Here is a 6000-nt window from a genome sequence, read left to right on the forward strand (position 1 = left end):
GCCCTGGCAGGTGGAGCATGGGCAGAGGAGCGCTGAACTGGGCTGCTTTGCACAGGCAGGTGGGTTACTGCCAAATGGGAGCTGTGCAACTACAGCTGCAGCTGCACAAACATGCAGGTGTTCCCCATGCACTGCATCCAGCCTCTCTATAACACCACACAACAACAATGCAATACAACTACAACCACAACCACAACCAGCCCAAGAGCTGTTGGGGCTGCAACTGGGAACTGTGCCCTGGCCACTGGTGTGCTGACACATGGCTTCAGGTAAGTCATCAGGCCCCAGGCTCTGGCAGGGGGTTCCCACCTGGCCATGGCCCATGGAGTCATTGGTCACCCATGGGGCAGCATCCATTCACATGCACAGTTGGTGCTACACAGGTGTACATGGTAGCACGTATGAGATCCCTGCCCTGAGAGAGACCCCCTCCTTGGTTAGCGCTATTGGGGTCTGGAATTGCAGGAGGTTGAGGGGGCAACAGATGGGCAGGGCCACTGTGAATGAGGAAGGCCCTGAGCTCATTTCAGAACACAAGATAAGCCTGCAAAGAGCTCAGAGCATGGAAGGCAAAGGGGCACGGCCTTGTGCTGCAAGGGAGTAATGAAGGTGGGCAGGTGGCGGTGGACTACAGAGATGCTCCAGGAGGCATAGGCCAAGCTGACAGCTGATGTGCAGGGGCCCCAAGACCAGTCTCAGGCTCCTTGATCTCCACTGGGACTCTCTGGCATCCTCCTCCCAGTCAGGTGTTTGATACGGAAAGACCATGGATCAGCAAAGGGAAAAGCAGGTGGAGTGAGGCGAGTGGGAAGTGGACCCAGCTTGCAGGTGTTCCCTCCCACAGGGAGGGACTTACACAGGGCCACCACAAATAGTTCCTGGAATGTGGAATGCTGTGCAAAAGGGGGGATTTTATTCATCTTACATGAAAACTGCCTATAATGAGAATACATGCTCTGGTTTCAACATCTTAGGGTGCCAAATAACTTGTCTTTTAAATTCCACTTTCCGTGAGCTTTCTGAAATGTGGCATTCTTAAAGTGGTCACGCGTGGCAACACTTGTGGAGTGCTGCTCTGCAGAGCCTGGGAGTCCAGGTCTGCACTAGGAGAATCACAACTTTACCATGGATGGTCTTGCTGGCTGAAACCACAGGACAACTGCAAAAGCAGAAAGCCTTCATGCCAGGGAACCACCTCGGGCAAGTCCTGAAAACAGCCCCTTTCTGGGACTATGCCAGATGGGAGCCCCCCAGGCCTGCTGAGTCCACTCATCCCATACTTATGGCCCGTCTCCATCCTAGGGAGGCTGAGGGTGTGGGAGTGCTGAAGGGCCAGACTTGAAAGGTGGGGTTCCCTTTCCAGCCCAAGGCTCCTGGCGTGGGTTGGTGATCTCCCGCAGCCCACCCCACACACACACAGGGCAACTCCCCCTGGCATCTGGCCCCTCCAGCAGATGTGTACAAGGGGCCTCACAAAGTCCCTGGAAGATACCAATTATGCAAAACCTGCGCAGGAATTTCAGAAATTTTTTACACCAAAGCAAGTTTATATGCACTTCAATTTTCCACAAACTTTGTTTGTTTTTTTTTTCCTTCTTTTTAGGAAATGCTTTATTTCAGTACTTTTCTCCTACTTCACATTTACAAGTTGTGTTGTTTATGTAGGTATGCGTTATGCATGGCTGTATTCACACATGCTAGGTTAACACTTTTGAAGTGCTCTTGTTTTAGCCTGTTTTTCCGTTGCTATACTGAAATATTTGAGGCTGTGTACATTATAAAGAAAATGGGTGGGGTTTTTTGTTTGTTTCTTTAGATTTTAGTTTTTATAAGGTAGAGTTAGAGAAAGGAAGAGGGTCACAATGGCCAGGGCTGAGTCAGGCTGAAGCTGGGAGCCAGGAGCTTCAGCCAGGTGTCTCCTGTGGGTGCAGGGGCCCAAGTCCTTGGGCCACCTTGGGCTGTTCTCCTGGGCACTTTAGGGAGCTGAGATGGATATGGGGAAGCCAGCAGTGGAGCTGGCACCCATATGGGATGCAAGTATAGGCAGCATCAACTTAACCTGCTTTGGGACAGTGTCAAACTCAGAAAAGAAATACATTCAGTTCACAATTCTGGAGGCGCAAGGGCCTGCTGCAGACATCAACCTGACTCTGGGGAGGGTCTCCTGGCAGGTGGCATCACAGCCCCAGCGTTTACCAACAGAGAAGGAAGCTGAGAGAGAGATGGGGAGGGAACAGCAGCAACCTCCCAAGAGCAACCAGCCTTGAGAGATGCCTCCGTTATCACCACACTGAAGACCAAGTGTCCTGCCTGTGGCTCCCACAAGCACCAGGCCACAGGCAGGCATCACACACCTGTGTTTAACAGTCATTGCTCAGAGGTGGACACGTGTGTTCTGTCTTTGGAGCCCAGGAGGTTGGGGTGGCCACCAAGAATGGGCAAGCTCTAACCTGCACTCTGCCCCTGGAGCCCACCCAGTCTCTTTTGTGTCACATTCAGAGGAGGTGAGGCAGGGCTGTCACAGCCTCTTCTCTCCAAGCTGAGGACCCTGCCTGAGAGATAAGCCCTGAACAGGGATTCTGCCTGTGACCTGTGGCAATGGCACCCAGAAGTGGCCAGTGCTTTGCCACATCTCAGAAGAAACTTTGGCATCTGCTGGGAGGAATGGCTCCAAGAGAGTAAGAACCTGCAGGCTTGGCCCTGCCCCATAAGACTCTCCTGTTCTGTCCCATCCATCCACTCCCAACCCCTGAAGTAGGCAGCAGCTGAGGCAAGGGCGCTGTGCAATGATTCGGGAAGATTTGACTCTTTCTGAAACTGGCTGTCCTCCTCATGCTGATCCAAAGCTAGGAGTCAGAGGCCTCTGGGTCTCCCACGTGGGTGCTCACCTCTCAGCCACATGACTGCTAGTGGCCACCAGGTGCCACACTCCAGGTCTCAGGGGCCCCAATGGCTGCATAGGGTGGGGTGAGGCCCACTGCCCCGTGTGCCCACCCCAGGAGGCAGCTTGGCTGCACAGGCCCCTGCAGCCCCAGTGTCCTTGGTGGCTTCTTCCTGGGACGCAGGCCCACACACAAGCTCACCTGTCTGCAACCCCACAGGGCAGACAAGTGCCTGGCACACAAGAGGACAGAGGGTGCTCCTGGCTCAGGGTTTCTCAGGGTTTGGGTGTCATATGGAACATGGTGCCTGTGCTATGGTCCTTGGGGTACTGGCGGCTGAGCACAGAACAAGCTCTCCTGATGTATGCACCCAAATGCCTGGCCTGACGCAGCCACCACAGACCCCAGCCTCAAGTGCTGGGCGACCACGAGCTGAGACCTGCACACTTCAGTCCAGGAAAGCCCATTGCCTGCCCCTTTCCAACAGCTTTATTCCTTCAAGCACTGGGCTCCTCAGAGAATGTTCGATTTCAGCCGGGGTGTCCCTGAGGACTGGTCCCGCTGTGTGGAGGAGGCATCCCAGAAGCCTGGGGTTTCCTTTCCTGGGGACTGCATCCAGGCACCCTCTGGGAACCTGGACATGGATGTGGAGAGGCCATGCCTCGCTCCTCATCCATCTGCTTCTCTTGGGCTTGGGTCCTGAGAGCTACTGCCAGGTGCCTCAGGCCCTTGGGTTTGGGCATTGGAGCACATGGAGAATGGGGTCCAGTGAGGGCTTGGGGGTTAGGGCGGAGAAGTGAAGGGCCTGGTATCCGCTTCTGCCAAGAATCCCTTGCCCAGCCCCACTGTTAGACTTTGGATGAGTGAGTCTCAGGCACCTGACCCAGGATTCCTGCTTGCAAGCCACTGTGCTGCATCTCTAGGCACTGCACCAGGCTCTCAGCTGTGTTGTCAGTGCAGGAGAGGGCAGGGCAGAGAAAGGCATCCACTAGAACTCCTCCCCTATAGAATCATCCTGGCAGGCTCTTGTGGTGTGCTGTAGCTGGTGAAGCACCACCTGGGAGGCTGACATTCCATAGGGGCTCCAGTTCCAGGCCCAGTTAATTCATTTCCAGTCTAGCTCCCTGCTAATGTGCCTGGGAAGGCAGAGGAAGATGGCTCAAGGCCTCGGACCCCTGAACCCATGACAGAAACCTGGAAGAAGCTTCTGGCTCCTGGCTCTGGGCTGGCCTGTTCCCACACTTGCAGCCATTTGGAGAGTGAGCCAGTGGATGGAAGCTCTGTCTCTCCTTCGTGCTCTCACTGTAACTCTGTCTTTCGAATGAATAAACACATTCTTTTCAAAAGTACAATGGTGTTGAACTTCCTCTGTCCCTCACTTATGCTACACATACAAGGACGTGCATCAATTTCAAAAGTTTTGGAAAAGGTTTGGAAAACATTTTAATCTCCTTTTTCTAGAAGTTTAAGAAGGAGAAGCCTCTACATCTACATGGAACCATTTGAATTGGGGTACAAAGCAGGGGCTGGAGGGGAAGAAGAGAGTCTCTTAGAAGCCCTACTTTAAAGGAGGGGCACCCCTCCCCCTCTATCCACCCATGACCCCAGAGAGTACAGATTTGGTGCCCAAGTGCCAGGTTGCTGGCTGTACTGGACCCTGATTCTTGGACATCTTTCCCCACCGCCCTTCCTGCCGCCCTGGAGGCAAGGGCACTGTCACCTCACCAGACCACAGAGCCCAGGACAGCATCCCAGGCACAGACACAAACAACCTGCACCTCTTGTGCCACTGTCACTGAAGACTCTGCACACTGTGGTTGGCAGCACCCATCCTACTGGGCAGTTCCTCGCCTCCTGGGGCTGCATCTCCCTGGGACAGGATTTTGTTCTGAGGCCCCGCAGCCTGCCCTGCACTGGGGCAGTCCCAGTGCAGGAGAAGGACAGGAGGCCGCCTTCCATGAAGCTGGAGAGAAGGGGAGATGGCTGGGTGAGGACATGAGGCTGTCACAGACAGTGGGGAAGCAAACTGGTGAATCGAGGGCATAGGGGTGGTGGCCCATAGCAAAAGAAAAAGTGGGGGGAGCGGGTGAGTGAGGTAAGTGTCCAAAGTCATTCAAGATGTGGTGGAGACCAAGCACTGTGCGAGGAATCAGCTGGGCGTGAGCACTTGTAGGACCATCTTATTCAGGCATCAGAACACGCAGGCAGTGGTGTGGAATGGGGTCGCTGCAGCAGATGTCCGGAGCGAAGCCAAGTGCCAGCTCATGGCAGCTGTGTCCTGAAGAGGCCTCCTCACTTCACGTATCTCCTCCGGCTGTCAGCGTAGTCATCTGAAAGGGAGAGACTGTACTGAGTGCACAAGAAGATATCAGAGAGGTTGTGAGCACAAAGTTGGGGCCATACCAGGGCCACGGCCAAGGCATCCAACCCCCACCAGGGTAGTCCCTGTTGAGGAGATCACGCCCGCCATGTGCACGCATGTGCAAGACTAATGCTGTCCATGAAGCTGGTGGACAGGAGACAGCTGGGAGAGGACATAGTGGCTGTCACAGACAGTAGGACAGCAGACCTGACTCAGAGGGCACAGTGGCTAAACAGAAGGGGTGCAGGTATCTAGGATAAGGGGACACAATTGGGACCTAGAGGGGTTCAAGTCATGACATGGCATCATGGGCACACTAAACACAGTGGGAGAAATCAGCCAGTGCTGAGAATTTATGTGGTATCTTGTTCAGGCATCAGAACACGTCAGCATGTGGCGGCATGAAATGGGGTCACTGCAGATGTCCAGAGCGAAGCCAGGTGCTGCTGGCCAGGGCCAGCTCACAGCAGCCATGTCCTGAAGAGGCCTCCTCGATTCGCGTATCTCATCTGGCTGTCAACGTAGTTGTCTGAAAGGGAGAGAGACAACACTGAGTGCACAAGAAGGTATCAGAGCGGTTGTGAACACAAAGCCGGGGCTGCACCAGGGCCACAGGCAAGGCCTCCAGTGCCCACCAGGGCAGTCCCTGTGGAGGAGAACATGCCCACCAAGTGCCTGCATGCGCAGGACTGATGTCTGCGTGAGCAGCTCCCCAATGATCTCACCCTCAGGGAAGCAGCACTGAGACAAGAACCC

The sequence above is a fragment of the Ochotona curzoniae genome, unplaced genomic scaffold (assembly GCF_017591425.1).
Source record: "Ochotona curzoniae isolate NIBS_2020 unplaced genomic scaffold, NIBS_Ocur_1.0 patch14, whole genome shotgun sequence".
In the NCBI taxonomy this organism is placed as follows: domain Eukaryota; kingdom Metazoa; phylum Chordata; class Mammalia; order Lagomorpha; family Ochotonidae; genus Ochotona; species Ochotona curzoniae.